This window comes from Electrona antarctica (genome assembly GCF_951216825.1).
Source record: "Electrona antarctica genome assembly, chromosome: 7".
In the NCBI taxonomy this organism is placed as follows: domain Eukaryota; kingdom Metazoa; phylum Chordata; class Actinopteri; order Myctophiformes; family Myctophidae; genus Electrona; species Electrona antarctica.
Genome location: NC_136812.1, coordinates 34,744,118 through 34,763,785, shown reverse-complemented (window position 1 = coordinate 34,763,785; position 19,668 = coordinate 34,744,118). Strand labels below are relative to the sequence as shown.

General features: G+C 42.2%; 1 protein-coding gene across 4 annotated transcripts in view; it reads right to left on the bottom strand.

The window, feature by feature from the left end:
* lpp (LIM domain containing preferred translocation partner in lipoma) overlaps positions 1-18,671 on the bottom strand; it is a 194,411-nt gene extending 175,740 nt beyond the window's left edge. For 2 of the 4 annotated variants that reach the window (XR_013790431.1, XM_079506186.1), the window contains exons 1-2: positions 18,433-18,671; positions 13,813-13,885 (exon numbers count right to left, since the gene is read on the bottom strand). The gene's annotated coding sequence lies outside the window, so the exon portion shown is untranslated. Of the gene's footprint in view, positions 1-13,812; positions 13,886-17,883; positions 17,992-18,129; positions 18,208-18,432 lie in introns of those variants that run through there. The other 2 variants (XM_079506187.1, XM_079506188.1) reach the window with 2 other exon arrangements.
* Between the last annotated feature and the right edge of the window lie 997 nt (positions 18,672-19,668).

Genomic DNA, 19,668 nt, shown 5'->3' with positions numbered 1-19,668 from the left:
GGGAGTGTGTGTGCAAAGTTTGGCATCGACCGGGTTAACGGTGCCGGAGATTAGCTGGTAACGGACGGACGGAAGGACGGACACACACACACACACACACACACACGGACGGAGTGCAAAACATACTCTCTCCCCATGCCTTCGGCCTGGTGGAGACAATTATCTTGGGAGGAAATAGCAGTATGTCTAACAGTGGTCCTGTGAGAAGTAATTCTCAGTTAAAGGACCACTTCACCATTTTTTAACTTCATATAATTGGTGCTCACTAATGTTCATGATAAAATGCCACATTTTTTTCCACTTTTTTTCTAGTCTGTGTCTCATAGGAGGGCTGTGGGCAGTTCAGAAACCCATCCACCAGTGACATCATCGATGGTTAATCCAAGCTAATAGAAACTGCAGGCTTTCTTTTCCTGAAAAGTTGCAATACGATAATGGAAGCCATCGTTCTCACGATAATACAAATCTTGTCTCACGATGTTGTCACTGGTGGACGGGTTTCTGAACTGCCCACAGCCTTCCGATGAGACACAGAAAAACATATTTTATCATCAGTTCAGTTTTACAAACACAGGATATGATGTTATTATCCAAAGTGCCTTGGACTCTGCATGGCAGGGCGTCCTCCTCCCTGAGCCAAGCTTGCGCCTAACCGCATACCTGAATGAGTGAGGACCAATTATATGAAGATAAATTGAAAAGTGGTGAAGTGGTCCTTAAAGCCTAATTCAGAAGGCCAATTGATAATCGCCCAAAAAGGTATGGTGGACTACAGACCTAGGTGTCTACTCAAGCTTCACTAAATGTCCAGATTGTCCACAACTCCACATGGACCCAAAGTGGACCATGAGGAGACATCTGCCACCCTAGGAGGTCCATACAGCAGTCATCTCCCCCAAACTAAAACAAGTCTCTGCCTAATCTGAGATGAATCACTTAATTAATTATAATCCCAAATGATAAAGGGAGTCATGGATGATGGCACGCAAGCATTCCACTGGACAAGCAAAGACCTATTTATTCAATGAGACAGACAGACAGACAGGACAGACAGACAATTTTTTCTTTTTCTTGTTTTTATTTTTTGATTCATAATTCCTGATCTATGTTTCATGTTTTTATCTCTTAAATGTAAATACTTTTGAGCTTCAAGTTTTCAAATCAAAGTAAAGTTTGTAATTTTCATTAAGGCTATTTCATAGAATACTCTTCTGGCCATTTAGTTTGAAGAGAGAAGAAAACAGAAACAGAAACAGAAATTTCCATCTCAGGAAATGCCAGGTTCTTCTTTTTTGATGTAGTAGAACACCTAGGAAACACAAAATGTTCATTTACCTACCCTTCTATGATAATTCACCACATCACCTTCTGTGTTTATTGTCCCGACAGCTTGTTTACACATTGTATTCTGTTTCTGTTCTGCTCTGTGACCCCAAGAAAAAGGCTTTTCCCTTCACTATGCATCTGTGTTACATGAATGAGGAACGACTTCAACTGTGCAATGCACAAAAAGGTTTCAGAGGTTAGTGCAGCTTTTGAAAACAACAGTTGTCTAGGATCCACAATTCCTCAAACGTCCAAATAAAATCTTCATTGTTGTACTGGGAGAAGATACTGCATTCAGAAGAATAAAGAATAGTACAAGTTCAGGCCTTGTCACTAAGGTTTGCCCACCAGCCCCTGGCTAGTGGTGGAAATTGCTTGCAATCTCACGATAGATATGTAGGCCACGATACTCATAGATTATACGTTTATTCAAAATAATGACCATGTTGTACAAGTACAATAAAACACGTTCAGGCCCACAGAGATCTTTAAATTAAAATAAAATGTAAAACAGGACGCAACCTCTATAAACCTCTGTTTTCACTGTTGCTACACTTAAAGACATACTCAGAAAAATGCACATAAAGTGCACAAAGACCGTCTGCACTTGCAATACGAACTTTATTTATAGGCAACGTTTCGGTCAAAGACCTTCTTCAGGCATCTGGACTTAAAAATATAAAATAAGTGTGAACCCCATATTCATTAGCCTGGCTAATAAGCCAGACTCAAATCACACTGTCGTGTGGTATTTGAGTCTGGAGATGCTGTGTATGGATCTTGTTTCCCGGGGGGCGGGTTCAAACATTTTCTCTTTGACGCAATTGGTCAGAGCTACTGTCAGTCAAAGGTCTCAAGCATTGAACGTCACTGTACCAAATCCCGCCCATATTGCATACCGTGTCCCACTTGGCCACACCAGTTCTCTGGTGTAGGAAATGGGCGTACAATTGAGCCTCTCCAGACCGTAATCCGCCGGATTCAGCCGTTTGCCAACGGCTGATTCGGTCTAGCTTATTAGCCAGGCTACATATTCATAGCCATGACGGTATTTGGCATAAAAAAATTAGGTATGACAAAAAAAAGCTGATCAATTGAACGGTAATTAAAATTTTACCTATCATTTTATAATGAACTATTTACTTTTCGGGCAAGTGGGCCTGACACCTTGGCAAGTAGAACATGACCTGTACTTGCCCAACATGCCTGGTAAGTTTAGATGTCTGTATTTTGCCAGACATCATAAAGTGCTACCCCCTGCTGCATACACTACACATGCTGGCTTTGTTTGCCTCATTGGTTATAATCATGTATATGACATCAATTTATTGTGATAGTATGACAACTTATAACAACATTTGACGCATTATAAGTGCTGGTCATAATGCATTATATTTGGAACTGCACAGGTCTGCTACAGGTCTGCTCAAGAGGGGCACGACAACGCAAGCATAAAAAAAAGCTAAACTGAATCCAGGTCTGGTGAGTCGCGGGTGTGTGCACGAAACGAGCATGCACGCAACAAATTCACAGGACTGCGCTCACGTAAATACGCTTGCGTTGTCGCACCGCGACTTCTCCAAGCAAAAACGCAGGTCTCATTGAAAATAGAAAACACTGGAGTGAGAACAGATTAAGTCAGTCCTGTGATCGGCGTTGCCGACTGTTTATCAAACAAGTTTAGTTACTGAGCTCAAATCCCACAACCATCTTCATTATGCTTTGAGCTATGAATGAGGTCTCAAGTCTATTTTCCAAGGATGCTGTCAGACATGTCATTCCATAATCTTGATCTCATATGTTGTGATTATTGATGATAGCAAGATGCAGCATAGTTGCTAGATGATCTGTTAAATGTCTACAGGCTATGAAATCAAAATTTGATTAGCACTGCCTTGGGTAAATATACTGTTAGTCTACAAGTTGTAGACACAGGACATAGACCGTTTGCAACACGAATAGAGTTACAACACAACTCTCAGTCACACACAGTGAAATCAGTCACATATATTTGCATACATTGATGAAATCAAGTATGATGAAAAAACACGCGTTTTGTACGTGAATACAGAATAAGACGAAAAACAAATTGTTAGGTACTGAAACCACAAACAAGCCTATCAAGCTGAAATGGCTTTAAATATTCAGTATACTTTTCACAATACATTTTCAGTAACTACTGCAACTGAACTAGCTAAGGAAATGAGACGTAGCTTGCGAAGTTAGTTCATTCAGACAACCTCAAGGGGGTTCATGCCATGCTCAAGGCGCATACTATACTCAAGGGGTTAACATGCTGCATTACTATGTGGGTGTACAGTGTGTGCAGTCCCTCACGTCATTCGCCGATGCGGCAGTCAGCTGACCAATTGGGCGGGCTACTTAAGCTCACCAGTCTGCATGCTCTTCCTGCCTTCCTCTGCATATGGTCCCCGGTTGTATGTGATGGTTTTTGTTCCTCGTGGTTGTTACTGCTGCTATTGCTGTCCGTGTGTGCAGGTACTTCTGCTTAAATTATGCTTCTCAGCTACTGTCCTTGCTGTGATAAGGGCCTGCAGGTTGTATGCAAATATTGAGTTTGATATGATTCTGCTAATGCTGCTGAGTTCTACTATGTGGCTTCAACAAGCTTCATAATAGCCCGTTTTGGTAATTAAGCCGGATGCGCAGTCAGTGCTGCAGCTTCTATTGTAACATGGTATGTGTTCTATAGCCAAGTTCTCATTTTGCTAATGTTTTGCCAAGTCAGCCCAGGTGCAGTGTTTCTCCCATTCAGTGATGGGTCCTCAACTCATGTGCAGTGGTTGCCACGTCCGCTTTTATAAGCAATGTTGGGCTTGTTTTCTGTAGTCAAATTGTTCGGTTCTGGTGTTCTGTCATGGATCCAAATTACCTTGTCCAATGAACTGTATTGTTTCAAAGTCGTCGTAGTCAGTAGGGTATATATTGTAATTTAAGTTGTCACGTGGCGAGTCCTAGTCGGGTACAGGATGGTTCTACACCTGGTTGCTTTCTTTCTCAAGATCTGGCAACTCAGCTGCCTGTTTGTGTCTCCTAGCAGTTTCATTCATTTTGGAGCAAGACTTCAGTCACACTCTGCTTACCAAAGTATTCCTTAAAACACTTTCTATATGTGCTTTGGAAAGTGTTGTCTGTGAGGTAACTACCTTAATTGCAATCTTGATATAGGTTTGGTGCTTTTGTAGCCATGTGGTGTTGAGGTTTCCTCATTGCCATGAGGGTTTGTTCATGCTAAACTAATGCTAAAGCTAGCACCCTTTTGCCTGTGATTTATTATGCTTCAGTTTTATGCCTGGTTAACACTAATACATTTATGCAGCTCTAGAAGAGCTTTCTGACTATCAAGTCATATGTGGCATAGTTATTAATCTTAAAGTTATTCCATGTTTCCAATTCATAAGGACAGTATCATACGTTATGGTTAATTCATCTCAATCCATTTCAGTTATGTGCAGTGTCATTCTAAAGTAGGTTAAAATTGCAAATTGCATTTGCAGTAATCTCATGTCAAGTGACATAGCCTACTGTCTACTGCTGTAGATCTGTAGATTTGTTTCTAGCTGTTTATTTTCGGACGTATTTCTCAATGGGCATCATTTAATTAGTGCTTTCTTTTCGTTGTATCATGTCTCAGCTTCACTATCCGGGTTGAGCTGTCTTGGAGAAGAGTTAAAAGCCTTAACAAACTGCTGCCTCCGTCCGCCTCTTCAAGCATATCTAGCTGTCGGTCTAGTCACTCCAGTGTATACCCCCTCACTCTCTTTGAGGTCAGAAGTTCAGATCAATATATATATATATATATATATATATATATATATATATATATATATATATATATATATATATATATATATATATATATATAGCGTCTTGTCACCGTGTGTCCCATTGCCCATTTGTCACCTTTAATGTTTCAGATTCATATTGTATGTTCTGTTGATCAGTCCTTGAGTAGGACTAGGTAATGGCAGTTGCTTTGTGGGACTGAAGATGTTTCAAAAGGTGGTAGGCTAGCAGCTTGCGTATTGCTTCATTTCTGCACAACTAACATCCACTGCCAGGAGCTCTAAAGTGAAACTCCTAAGCATTAATTCATCACTTATCCGTGAGGGGACCTAGGATGAAGGAAGGCAGCCATAGACGTATGTCTATGTTCGCAGCAAGCTTGGCTTCCGTGTCGCAGTGCTTGTGCGACCTATAGCGTGTGAAAACGTGTACGTCACCAAGAGGGGGTGGCGTCTGAAAAGCTTGGGACGGCCCTCTCGTGGGCATTAAATTCTAGCCCACATCACTCAGAATAGAGTGACGGTGGTATGTATTTGTAAATATTAAGCTCGTTCTTGGCGACAACATAGTGAACCAACACCACGTCGGGCCCAAATACATTACAAGGACAAGGAAAATGTTGTGAACAAACACGGCTGTGCTTAGATACTTTGTTGAACATTATGTCTCTGCGCCCGTGCGCCGATCCAAGCCATTCTACGTCTTTTGTAAACTCGTCAATCTGGGTTCCTTGATGCTGTCTCCATGCTGGAAAGCTGAACATCTAATTCCGTTTCTGGCTCATTTCCTCGACGTGACCTGCTGTGGCACTTATTTACTGAGCAAGTCTGCACCATTGTGAGGTCAAAGCACACAGATAGTCGCTCAATGTAAACAAGCCAGCAAGTATGGCGGCCGCTACCATGTGACACATGTGTTGATGCCCCCTCCAGGAGATTTTGGTACACCCTATTGGTTGTGTTTTCCCCGGTGCAGCCGGGAAATGTAGTCTGCCAGTTTGTATTCAGACCAGTAATCGATTTGATGTCGCTCAGTACCACTATAGTATTGAGTAACAGCATTAGGCAAATATCACAGTGATGACGTTTAATGTCTATTTAATTCCGCAGTGGATATATCATAAGTTTGGGTTAGTTGCAACTTGCATAGGAGGCCTTCGCTTGTTTCTCCAGTTTCAATTGAAACGGGCCTCCACCCTCAGGGGGCCTCCGAGCGCTGGCTGACTGTCGGGTGTCCCCCGCCACCCTTGGCCTCTCGCTCACTCGCTCACTCATATCTTGTTGTTAATCTACTTAACGTTGCAGTTAGTAGGGATGGGGCCGATTTTCTTCGTGGCCGCTTGGTAGCTACTTGGTAGCTACTATCAGGTGAAATCTGTTGTAAGCCTTCATTTTCTGGTACCAGCTCAGGGGCCTCACGGCTAGTCGAGTCCGCCCAGGGTCTGGGAGGTTGTGGCTCGATCACCGGCTGGGTCATACCAAAGACTCCGGGAAAATGGGAACCCAGTGCTTCCTCCGATCCTCGGCACTCTGCATCAATGGTCGGACTGGAGTAAGTCCCTGCGTCATTCCAGTGTCACGTCCAGGGGCTGTACGTGTACATCAATCCGCCTCACACTTCTGGATCAAGAGTTGGGCTCCTGCCCCGGGCCTCATGACTCTGCAAGGCTTGTTTTTCTGCTCATCTTAGTTATTGCTTCAAATGGCATTGGATGGCAATCTAAATGAATGCAGTAATAAGTTCATAGTTAATGGCATCGATGTCGTCAATTATCTGTCATCGCTTCCTCATAGAAGCTGTTTAGTGTCATGTTAAATAAATTATGCATGTATTAACAATATTAATTATTATAATAAAAATCACACCCGTGTGAACCGAGTGGTGCAAGGTCTTATATAGTCTGATCAGCTATGTCAGTGACGTCACACACTAACCATAGTAACCATGCTCACCTTTGCACGAACACGTAGGTATACAGGTACACAAAATACAGACAAAGCTGGTTGTTGGAGTGGTTTGCACCACTCAAAAATAAGTGGCTATACAGGACAGGCATATATCTTGCTTTCTCTCAAAGCAGATCATGTACCAAACGGGTTCATGACCCTCAGCTATTCTCTTGGTCCTAAGCTTTCTTTCAGCACAAGTCTCAGACGTCCTAAGGTCGCTCAGTCAGGAGATTCACCAATGCTTCTTCAGCCGGCGTTGGTCGGTTGGGGTTTCTTCGAAAGTGATGGTTCTAGTATCTTGCGAAGAAGTAAGTCCATCACCATCACCCATGTGCAGTGCTGTTGATTCTGCAGCATGATTATAGATTGCTTGTATGGAACATAGTAGTGTATCTCATCCCAGTTCTGGACGAGGGTGGTCTTGCACAGTTCTCGGGTCTGCATGACATGAAGCTATTTTAACTTCTTTAAGCTCATATTCAATTGCTCAAAGGCCTCATGAAGAGCATATGCCGCTCATGTAAATTAATTCATTAGGGGCCTCTATCACGTGGGTGTCTAAATAGACTAGGATTAAGATATAAGGCTTTTCTCTTAAATATCGGTTTCTCTCTCTCTAAACGGCTTATCGGGCTCGTGTGGTGTGGGAAGTCTCTTCTGCTGATCTTGACCCTCAGCATGATCTCCGTTTCCGATCCGTGCTTAGGATCCCCTATTCACTCTTTTAATCATTCAGCCAGGATGAAGTATAAGTAACTCTGTCTCTGCTTGTGTCTAGTTCTGCATTGGGCAACCTGCTTTGGCTGCGTTCTGGACTCCGTAAGGTGGCGCGAGCCCTGCCTAAGCCAGGGCTATCGGTCTTCTCAGCTCATTCCCTCGCTACTCCTGATTCTACTGCCACGCTGATGCGCCAGTCGCCAGTCGAAACTCAGGCCATGGTCCTCAGCTGCCCATGAATCATTATGTGCATCTAATCAGAAGAGCTTCAGTTGTTTATTCAGGATGTAATGAATGCAAGTGATGTATCCGATCAGGAATGGTAATCTTATTACCTTGCATATACGGTGGTTGCTGGGTGGAATGCTTACAGGTCGTTATCTCAAGCTTAAATGGCTATAGTAGCATACCGGTTCTCATCTCAAGCTTATGTTCATAGCGGCTCTGAAACAGCGGGCCGGTGGCGTTCCTCTTGCTGACAGAGGGCCGATGGCGTTCATCTTGCTGAGGACGTCGGCGTAACGGTGAATGGTTGCACTACACGCGCGCAGCAGCGTAGAATATTCCTCTATAGTGGCAATAGAGGAATGGCCTATCGGCGAGTGCAGCCAAGCAGGCCTTTTTCAGCTTAAGCTTAAGGTTAGTATGCCCCAGCCGATCCCAGATGGTTGTCTCTCATGCTGGAAAAAAAAAAAAAAAAAAAAGGTATCGGCCGGGGCCCCACACATTATTTTTTCTCAAGAGGTAAGCCTCACGGCTCGGCGTGCAGTCATGGCTACACATAGCTCACGCAAAATCCAGAAATGCATAGCTTGCATTTCGTCACTATTCTCAGTGGGACATCTGCACGGATGTGTATCGGTTGAGTATTCCCGTAGGGCGTTCCGGTTCTGCTTTGTTGGGGGGGTTAGCATATCCGGCAGGTTCCAGAAATGCATATTTGCATTTCGTCACTGTGTATCCATAGTGGGTCACCTGCCCGGATCAACGGTGAGAGTTCACCGAAAGTATGTGTGTTGGGGGGGTTATTGTATATCTATCTCCCTGCTCTTTATATTCTGTGTTATTGCTTAACCATGCCGAGCAGGGAGAAATCCAGCAGAGCCGAACGCCAAGTCTAATATCATATGCACACTTGTTACTCATTCTGCAATAAATATTGGTTTAACTATTCGTGAGTTGTCTGACTGAAATGAGACGTAGCTTGCGAAGTTAGTTCATTCAGACAACCTCAAGGGGGTTCATGCCATGCTCAAGGCGCATACTATACTCAAGGGGTTAACATGCTGCATTACTATGTGGGTGTACAGTGTGTGCAGTCCCTCACGTCATTCGCCGATGCGGCAGTCAGCTGACCAATTGGGCGGGCTACTTAAGCTCACCAGTCTGCATGCTCTTCCTGCCTTCCTCTGCATATGGTCCCCGGTTGTATGTGATGGTTTTTCCCACCGCCTCCCCAGCACCACCAGTGGGCTCTGCTACATCATTCCCCATGGGGGGTTATTGTATATCTATCTCCCTGCTCTTTATATTCTGTGTTATTGCTTAACCATGCCGAGCAGGGAGAAATCCAGCAGAGCCGAACGCCAAGTCTAATATCATATGCACACTTGTTACTCATTCTGCAATAAATATTGGTTTAACTATTCGTGAGTTGTCTGACTGAAGTGGGGTTAACACTATTTTTGCAGGGGAATTTTACTCTGAAAAGCCCCGCCTTCTGACCCCTCCCCCCCCCCCCATTCTTCCTCACGCTGTAACATCTAAAGTCTCTCTAGAAGCGTTTATATTCCAAACGAGATGCTTACTGAAGTCAGAAAGGAAGACAGAACATTGCCCTTTTGGTCAAAACCATGGAGAGCTCCCTAGATATCTAATGGAGTCATAAACAAGGAAGTGAACGGCAGTGCGATTGTGCGAAACACAAGAGTAGGAGTAGGCTGCAGAAGGAAAGAAATATATTTTTTTCTTTATCAATAAAAAAAGACCTAAGGATGCCTATACATGTCCAAGGCAGTAAAGGCACCCCATGGTTTTGATTCCCAGGACGTGTAGCATAATTAGTGTTTTCCGCGCTCTCAGATCAGCCAACGCAGGGAAGCTGGAAGTACATTCACTAAAAACACCGGGACAACGCTCCACACGTCCCAAACTCTTCTCCCTTCTGGCTCCAAAACTCTGGAATGCACTTCCCATTGCAATCAGAACTGTAGAATGCCTAAATGCCTAAATTGAAAATTGTAAAATAAAATACTGTAAATAGAACGGAACCAATAAAATATAATTAGCATCTCCTAAAAATGAGAGAAGAATTGAATAAAGATAAGAGTGTGAAGCAAATGGGTTGACTATCCCTGGGGAAGACGATAAAAGCCCTTGTGTAACTTTAAGATAAACTTAATTAGATTATCACACCATGCCATCATTAAAGACATCAACGTCAGCCTTTGCAGTGAGATTCCGGCACATTTACCTATTCCCCTCAGCGTGTGAAGTGTGCTTGAAAGCTAATTGTGAGGTGCCTGCCGGTAATGCTTCAAACATCTCCGAAAAGAGCCAAGAGAAAGGTCAGGTGAATCGTTAGAGAATCAGAATCGTTAACTCTGAGAATCTACATGAATGTCTCTGAGCTTTATTAATCCTTTATTCCTTTTATCAATTCTTGCATGTTTTTCGGACAGTTGCTCATTGCAGTATGCACAACAATGACGTGTCTACACTGCTGACAAGGAAAAGATAAAGGAGCAATGTAATGTATATCAACTTGTTAAAATGTTATTAAAGGGGAATACCACTCATTTTCAACATTTTACTGTCATTAATATACCTTAGAGGTGTTGTGTGGAAATAATTTAAAAAAAGTCCCACCCATTCTGTGTTTCCTAGAACTGGAGGTCTGAAAAAAATCATTAACATGATGAATCACATCTTGATGATGTCATCAACACTCAGCACTCGCCCAGCAGTCTGCCATCACCCAGGCGGATGGGTGCACGCGACCTTGCTCGTTTCTCGCCCTCTTAACCCATTTTGGGCGGGAACCCCTTTTGGTGTTAGCATTATGTTATGCTTTAGCTATTGAAAAATAGCAGATCTACAAGCTCATAGCGCGCCACCGAGTGGCATACTGAGGTACCCGATGGCATCACCGGTTAGTGCTGACCGCATGCTCCTAGTGAGTCACAAGGACCTGTGTTTCAGTGTGGTTCGTGTCAGGTCTCTTCCCATCGCTCAACTTTCCTCAGTGTGGTTCGTGTCAGGTCTCTTCCCATCGCTCAACTGATTTCCTGTCTCACTACTTTCCTCTGTCTAATAACAACGCTGAAAAGCCTAAAAGGAAAAAAAAGGTGCTTTCCGTGCTTAGACATACATACATACAGACTACAGAGGGACACACATTGCTGCGTATAGAAGTGGCTAGCACCACTAAAAAAAACATTCCGTGCTCAGCCAATCAAAATCATATTCCGTTACACGCGCGCGCGCGCACACACACACACACACACACACGCACACGCACACGCACACGCACACACGCACACAAGTAAGTTCCCATCAGCAAAACAGCAGAGATTTAACTACTAAATATTGGATGAGCCAGGATGAGTATTGGAAGCATCAAACTCATTCCGTCATGTCCTGACGCAAGAAAAACCATGTAAAACTAGCGGCGCCACTCTGTGGGTGTTTCCTTTCCACAGGAACCCCTGCAGTGTCACATCAAATATGTGCATAGGGCCAAACTGAGCCCCCATGCTGACCTTCACTACAAATCAATCAAAGTGAATAAAGCATGATGAGAGTATAATCAGTCATAACAGAATAAAAAATTTAAATCTTAGCTGGCATAGACTGAAATGCCTCGTGAGCAAAAGTTAATTGACATAAAGGATAACTTAGAAACAGAGAGGTCAACTACTAGCGAGCAAAGCCTATAATTGATCAAGTCAACTCAGAGGCACAGAGATCTAGAACGAACAGAGAGACAATTAACACATATGCACTTCTCACTTAGTGCCAAGAAAGACTTTGTTATCAGTCTTTTTCACAGGAATAAACCGAAACACAATAAAACCCAAATTGTTCATTTAACTGAGAGTGTAACAAATTGACCAAAACAACCTATAATACTATATATAGAAATGAAGAGCACAGCATGATACTCACAAGTCCTCTGTAGATCACTGCAGCATATGAAGCTACTACGTTTAGTGGATGTCAGTCTACTTGGATGGCTCCTCTTCTTCACCCTTGTGAGGGAGAGGAGCCCTTGCAAACCGTTCTACAGTGACTCACATCCCCTCTCCCCAAGCTCTGTGAGCCATCATGAGGAGGTAAACATTTCCAAATATGGAGAAAAAATGAGGAAAGTAGTATTGAGGGCAATATCAATGCAGTTTGCTTTTCGCCGGGAATGTGTTATTTGGCGTGCCACAGTCGCTCAACGCTACTGGTTCTGTGGTGCATACCTTTCATGAGGTAATCATAATAATAATGATGATGATTGTAGGGGAACGGTTCACGATTGATTTGCGTTTGCTTCTGACCTAAGATGGGTAACAGAGTGTCTGCTTGCCAGGCAGCACAGACAGAGGCACACAGAAGCATGGGAATTTGCTGCCACAGATTTGGCAGCACGATGGATATAGAGCCTCGTTTTGAGCCACAACAGAAACGTAATGCTTCTAAATCAAGCGGTCTACAGAAAACAATGTAAAATTGTCCATAACGATTAACATTTATGTTTTTACAGATGTATGTTACATCTTGTATAGTCAGCAGGATTGTACATAAATACATCAAGAGCTAGATCAAAATGCAAACATTGTGCACAGTTATGGCAGGCAGCAGTGCATGTCATCTTGAAGAAAGAGGAAGGAGCATATAAGCGCGTTCACATACACAGTCAGAACTGAGAAACATTATCCCTCTTTATTAATCAGACCACCAGGGCGGGATTAACAGGTAATGATAACCCATTTACTGTGAGGGCGCCATCCTGTCATATAGAATGTCTTCCAGTGATTAAGGAGGTATAATTAAAGTATGGCTGCTTCCCATGAGAGCAGTAGGTCAGAGGAGGTTATGGCAATTTTTTACTGCAGACAAGAGTGAACAATACATGAACGCTGCCTGAATTGGATGTAACAGACAGTGGCTGGCAGCAGACCCTTCTTTATCCAAGTCCCTGGAGAGTACAGGTCATTGGTGGGATTATCTTTAACATTGAAATATTGAAAAGCTGAAACATACATGTATGTTCATTCTAAAAATATATATTTGATTAAAAACAAATACATGTTTTGTGTTACTAGTGGCCTGATGAAGATCATGCATGTCGAACATCACGTGCACATTGTAGTATTCTTTGTATTTTATTTATCCAAATATTTTTACACACATACTACACCGACATTTGGCCACAAAGCAGCTCTACTGGAGCGGTTTCAAGTGCCTTGCTCAAGGGACATCTGGGGAATCAAACCAGCAAACTTCCAGTTTCCAGGCCACTGCTGCCTTGGGATGAGGGCTCCAATTTGAATGGAAGCGTGTGTTAAATCATATGCACTGTTTTCATGTGTCTGCCAGGCACCTGTGTTTTGGTTTTGTATGTGCACGTCGGCACGCTCTAAAACTTTTTTATTTTTTACGTTTTTGTTTGCAAATACATTTAGTTCTTCCAGCTTTCTTTGTATTGGTCAGTGACCACTACACAGATCATGTACTCTTTGTTCTACAGAAGATACACTGGAGGGGTAGAATGTCTAGCTCAAGGGAATTTCAACAGTAGTTCATGAGGGTATGTTGAGCACTGATGTACATTTCCACAACACAATTAAAATGTTCCATTCACAAGCTCTATTCTCCAATTATGCCATCGACATCAGGCGTCACACAAAAGGAACAAAGATCCTAATCCTAGCACAGGGAAAATAAACATTGTTTCTAATGTGGTCAGACCAAAATAAAGAAGACCAACCTAGCATTACAGATTAAAGCAGAGTTGCCATACCTTTTCTCCTCTCTGGATTAAATGGGCCTTCCAGGTGATAGACTTCGCTCACTGGACTTTGATATCTGAGATCCTTAAGAAAAAAAGAGAACTCTGCGTTACTCATCTGATACAGTTAAATGTACAGTACAAGCTGGATGAACAGGTCAACAGTCACAGTAATACCTGATTTATACTTTATTTTCCTGTTAAAGAAATACTTAACCCGCATTAAATAACATTTTTTACTCATCCTGTGAAGCCTTAAATTAATTATTATTATTATTTTTGTAACGTGTATGTTTCTGTGTCACAAGCCATTGTTTGCATTTGTTTCCGACGTTCTGTTCGTGGTTCAATCACAGCTGTTGTCGCTTCGAGCTGCGAGTGGCTGCGGTGCGCTAATATTGTATTAGTAGTAGAGACGCTTTCCCAGGGAGCGCTCACTTCCACGGTGCAGGGCAGGGTTTAATAGGCAGACAATCATGGCTAGGTTGCTACGTGATTGGCTACACGAGTTTCAGACTATACCACTGGCTTAGGGGGCAGTCAATCATGACTAGGTCGCTATTAAAAACAGGCCTGTTATATGTCAAAAACATAATTTGGGGTGAAGTATTTTTCAATTGAGTGTTTGTTTAAGTTAACGGTTTTCTCCAAAGTCATTAAAAAGTTATCAAACTAAACTATTTGACAATGTTGGCTAAACATCATTGTGATCATAGTGCACATTTGAATTTCAATCGTAAATCAGTCTTTCCTTCAGGACCTAATTTCGGTTACACTTTTCAAATGAATCCTCACTTTAACTTTAAACACACTAATATCGTGATTTTGATTAACAATAACGGTGCAATGAAGTGTAGTGTTGGATTACCCACCAAGCAAGTTTCAATCCTTGAGTTTATTTTGATATAATATGAAAAATCAAGGTACAGTATGCTTTGGAAAATGGTTGGCACTTGGCAGCGACAGTAGTGCCATGTTCTGCCAACTGCCAAACTACTGTTTACTGTATATACCGGCAAATAGTAGGGCTAAATATGCCAGACCACCGGTATGGTTCTTTAATGGCAGTGTCAATACACAACATTTTTCTGAACAATGTAGGCCCAAAAGGACAGTCAAAATGATATCTGTTGGTGACAGTTATATGGGTCACGTGGTGTTACGTGCTAGCCTACGTCACTCATAGTAAAGTCAGCTGTTCGCGAGGCGGCATTTCATGAATGGAAGGAAAGAGGGGGTGAACAGAGAAGGTCCAACTTTGTTGACCGCAATCGCTTTAAACTAAGCTATCCTGTGCTGTGGAAATGTTTTTAAAGTTAAAACAACTTTAATAAAATAAACAAAAGCAGTACCCTGGCCTGGAGCAGTGATTCTCATGCAGACGACTAAAGCAGCACGTCTGACAGGTAAAACGTTTCCCCGCTTTAGCCTTAAATAAGTTTGTCAAGATAGTCCCCATACAATATCCTTTTTTTAATTAAAAGAAATTACATATCTCTCTGCCTCAATAACTGTGTGTCGAATGAATGAATGAATGAATGATGTGTCATGCCACGATTTTGGCTCATCCAGGATGATGAGACACATTACACAAAAAGAAAACAACTGACTGTGTGTCATTGCACATATCTGTGGGTGTGGAGGTCAATGTAAAATGAATCATCCGAACAGTCTAGTCTGATATAATACAATTTCGGGTCTGACTGATAACTGTTCAGTCAACAAAATTAAGAATTGAATATACTTTGTTATGTTCATTGCTCTTAAAGCAAGGGGAGATTAAAGTCATTGACGCCTGATGCAACCTACAGTATACATTGTTCTACCTTTGATGCCGGCGCGCTCTCTGTGTCTCATCAGCTATTGCTATATATGTAGCAACATGGTAACCATTTTTGAGTGGTGTAAACCACTCCTACAACTGGCTTTGTTTGTGCAGAAAAAATGAGCATGGTTGCTATGTTCACCCTGTTCACCCGGGTGTGATTTCATTACGTCAGACATGATTTCATTACGTCAGACAGGCTATATTACACCACTCAGTTCACACGGGTGTGATTTTTTTTTTTTTTTAAAGAATGAATCAGAATTTTAAGGTTTTCATTTTAGTAGTCTATTCTGGCGACATCTCTTGTAGATGTATTCATTACAGCGTTTGTCTATCTATTCTATACAAAGGAATGCTTAAAAGGAATGCTGCAGCAGGGCCCTATAGCGCCCAAGGATACATTTTGGAATGTAACAACACGTTGTCAAAAATTTGATTTATTAACGCTAAAATAAACAATTACATTTCGGTGTCATTTTGTGAATAACATTTTGTATAATATGAAGTTTAATGGTGTTTAGAGAAGTAGTCAAAACACCTTCAGTATGTGTGGAGTGGTGGTTATTGTTGTGAAAAATATACCAGTCAATGATAACTATTCCTTAACAGGGCGGGGGTAAAACACTTAGGGTGTGACACACACAAAAATCCCCATGTTTTACTCAAATGTTTTAAGCCTGAGAATGCACGTGGATCTCTTCCTTCCAGTCAGGCCTATGCTCATTAAAATGATGCCATTGAACAAGTACAGTAACGGCTAGGCTCAAAGGCAGTTGGGGCACTAGGCTTTAAACTTGAACATCGCTGAAACTGTCAAAATGTGTCCTTTCTAACAGGAGATTTTAGAGACAGCTCTGTTTAATGTTGCCTGACTCAAGAAATGTGTGGGAATGACACAGATAAATTCAGTTTGATGATGAGATCTCAGGGGGAGCTTATTGATTTGAAATTCATATCAAAGTACAAGTTCAAACTCATATTCAATCGTTTCAACAAGCGAGGGAGATGAATTCTCAGCATGTTATCTGCCATTTTTTTAGCTGAGCATACAGTAGATCTTACAAGTCTAGGCCAGCGGTTCCCCCAGGATTCAAGGTTGTGCTTTATTGTTACATCTTGTGTACAGCCAGGTACATAAGAGTAAAACTTATTTCTTCAGACAATGCAGAGCAAGTGCAAAGAAGAGCACTCAGTAGCTGCCAGTACCCATTGAGGTCCAAAAGTGTACAAATGGAACTAAATTGGCTCTTGGTTGGTTCCAATTGTATACTCTAAGAGTTATGGGTGTCCATAGCCATGCATCTGATGAATTGAAAAGTGTGGATGGACCCTATTGTAAACAAGCGTAATGCTTTATGGTGTTGTCCACAGTTGTGCTTGAAATGTACTGTAATAAATACAATCAATACCAAATTGGAGGTCATTGAAATTAACAAATTTGATAAAAAACACTATTCTAGACGCTTAGAAAACAGCTGGAGACTCAAACTCTTGCACTGAGATCAAGACTCATTCATAGGTTACTTCTATGTTGATACCATAAGTATGAGAGAGTTGAAGAAACCAATGTTTCACTTTCATGGCATGCTTCACAGGAACTATCTAAAAATAACATCTCAGTGTACAGTTGAAATTTAGACCACTACTGACACTTCCACTATGAGTAACTTCAGAAGAAAGACAATACATACCACCACAGGTTGCACTGAAATACACTAGTGGCTTTGACATCAGGTGAGCACTTAGCTCTGATCCATAGCTCTAATACCACGGCAGCAAAGGGCATTAGGGCTATGGACCAGAGGCTAGACTAGAGCTATAGTGAGCACAGCAAGCTATTCAATTTAATAAGATGAAAGAGCAGGCCAGCCAAACAAAGAAAGTGATCTAAACATTTTTGTTGGAGATAGACAGAGCCTTTAAACAGGATATGGCTGTCATGTCAAAGTCCTTTCTCTCTCTTCCAAACAGATCACTGTTCCTGCCTGCCCTTCATTGTAGTTGATGGTCATTGCTTACCTTTACAGTCTTGTCTAGTCAAATCTAAGTGTTCAGCAACTGCAGTACGATATCAACTTTATCATCGGACAACAGTGGACCGCATCAACCATATCCAGGTCATCATATTATTATGAATCATCCAAAATAGGTTGAGTATTATGGCCCTGTGTCGTAAATACGGCGCGTATACTTCATTTGGTAGCAATATTGTGTTTACAAAGTAATTTCCCTTGGTAAAAGGTAGGTGTGCCTACATTTAGAACGTACAGAAACATAGGCCTGGGCTCAGTATAGGCTGTGTATTATGATCAGCTCCTACACATTCCTGTGCAGATAGAGAAGCATCATGTTTCTGCAGCGGTGTGACAGCGTTTCTTCCGCATTGTTCATCTGCTAAAAACAGCAACAGTTTAACAGACCGACCGCCTGGCCGGCGGTCCACAGATCCACGTCTATCCCAACACAAAACTTCACCGAGCCGCTCATTCACAACGTTTCACCTTTACAGCGGATAGTTGATGATGGCTGGCGTTTTAACGAGTCGCATTTTATTAGTTTACCCCCTCGCTTCCTTTCGCTAACGCGAGCCAAGGCTACGGCTGTTTGTGAGCCCACGCCCTCATCCTGAACTACAGTAAATTCCATATCATTCCAACAAGGAAGAAACATAGTGAAGCATTATAAGCTACTTCCAACACAACTCTAACCGTTCTACCGCAGCCGTGTCCGTGTACTGAACAAACACACACACACCCGCGTACATTATTCTGTCACACAAAATGAAGTTGTATCGTTCAGCTTACCTCGCTTTCTAGGAATAACACACAGATTCAAATCCCACCAAAAAGTGAAACTTCTTTTTCCAAATTCTGGGAGAGTAGTAGGCGGTGACGTCACGGGTTGAAATTCCAGCCGACTCAGTGGTTGGAGATATTTGCCCATGTAAGGCAGTAGGCCAGATGTATCTACTGTTCCCTCGCTGTGTGACTTTAGATTGTTGTGCAAACATGGTCAAGAATATAAACGATGCATCATGGGCCACGACTACTGCTGATGACAACTCTGGGAAGCTGAGTAATTGTGCACATAAATAGATAAACACACTGGTGAACACTGCACAGTAAAATCCTCAATGTTACTGACAGGGCAACGGATCATTTTAAATGTTGTAAATTCAAGTAATGGGGGGGAGGGGCTGTATATAATAACTTGTCTTTCTCATAAACAATAAACACTTTGGAAATCTCAACAGCTACATCAGCCACGCCCCCACCTTTCCCAATTCCCATAGGCCTACTCAAGGCTGTGATGTCAGGTCAGGTGTGGAAGAAGATCCACCCAGGTAAACTCCATTGAGCTAATATTACCCAAGCTCCCTTTAAACAAATACAAAGACTCTTATATTATTAATATACAGTTTAAAGTAGTATTTAATTAACAGCAGAAATGTATTTCAGAGCATTGCAAATAGAGCTATTTTTTAATGCTAGCCCTGTACAATGTATTATATAGGCAATAATTGCCTATAATACATAGTAGAGGTCTTTAAGGTACTGTATTGGAGGTACAGTACCTCCACTTACTGTCAATACAGTATGTACCTTAAAGTTGTTCCTTGCCCTACATTTGAAGGGAGTGTGAGTAATTATTGTTTAAAATACATTTTAAATTGCTCTAAATTCCAAGCAAAGCAGAATATACAGCTTTCACTTTTACAACTACTAGACCGGTGCCTGGCTGTAGAGCACATTCGGTAACGATGGAAGTTGGAGATCCATGCCCCACCCGGCTATGTAATACCCGTTGACCCGTGTCAGAGTACCCGTTCCGCAGTTCCACCCATCTGTCTATGTCCCTTTTATGCCCATATATGGAGATGTCTGTATCTGTCTGACTGTCTCTCTGTGTCCCTTCATTCCTATATATGGAGTTCTGTGTCAGGCATGCCCAAATATGGAGTGTTTTCCAGAGCCCAGGCAGCCGCAGACGCCTTTTGTGGTGGTTCTGGACAACCGTGGGTCTGACCGACCCGACACCTC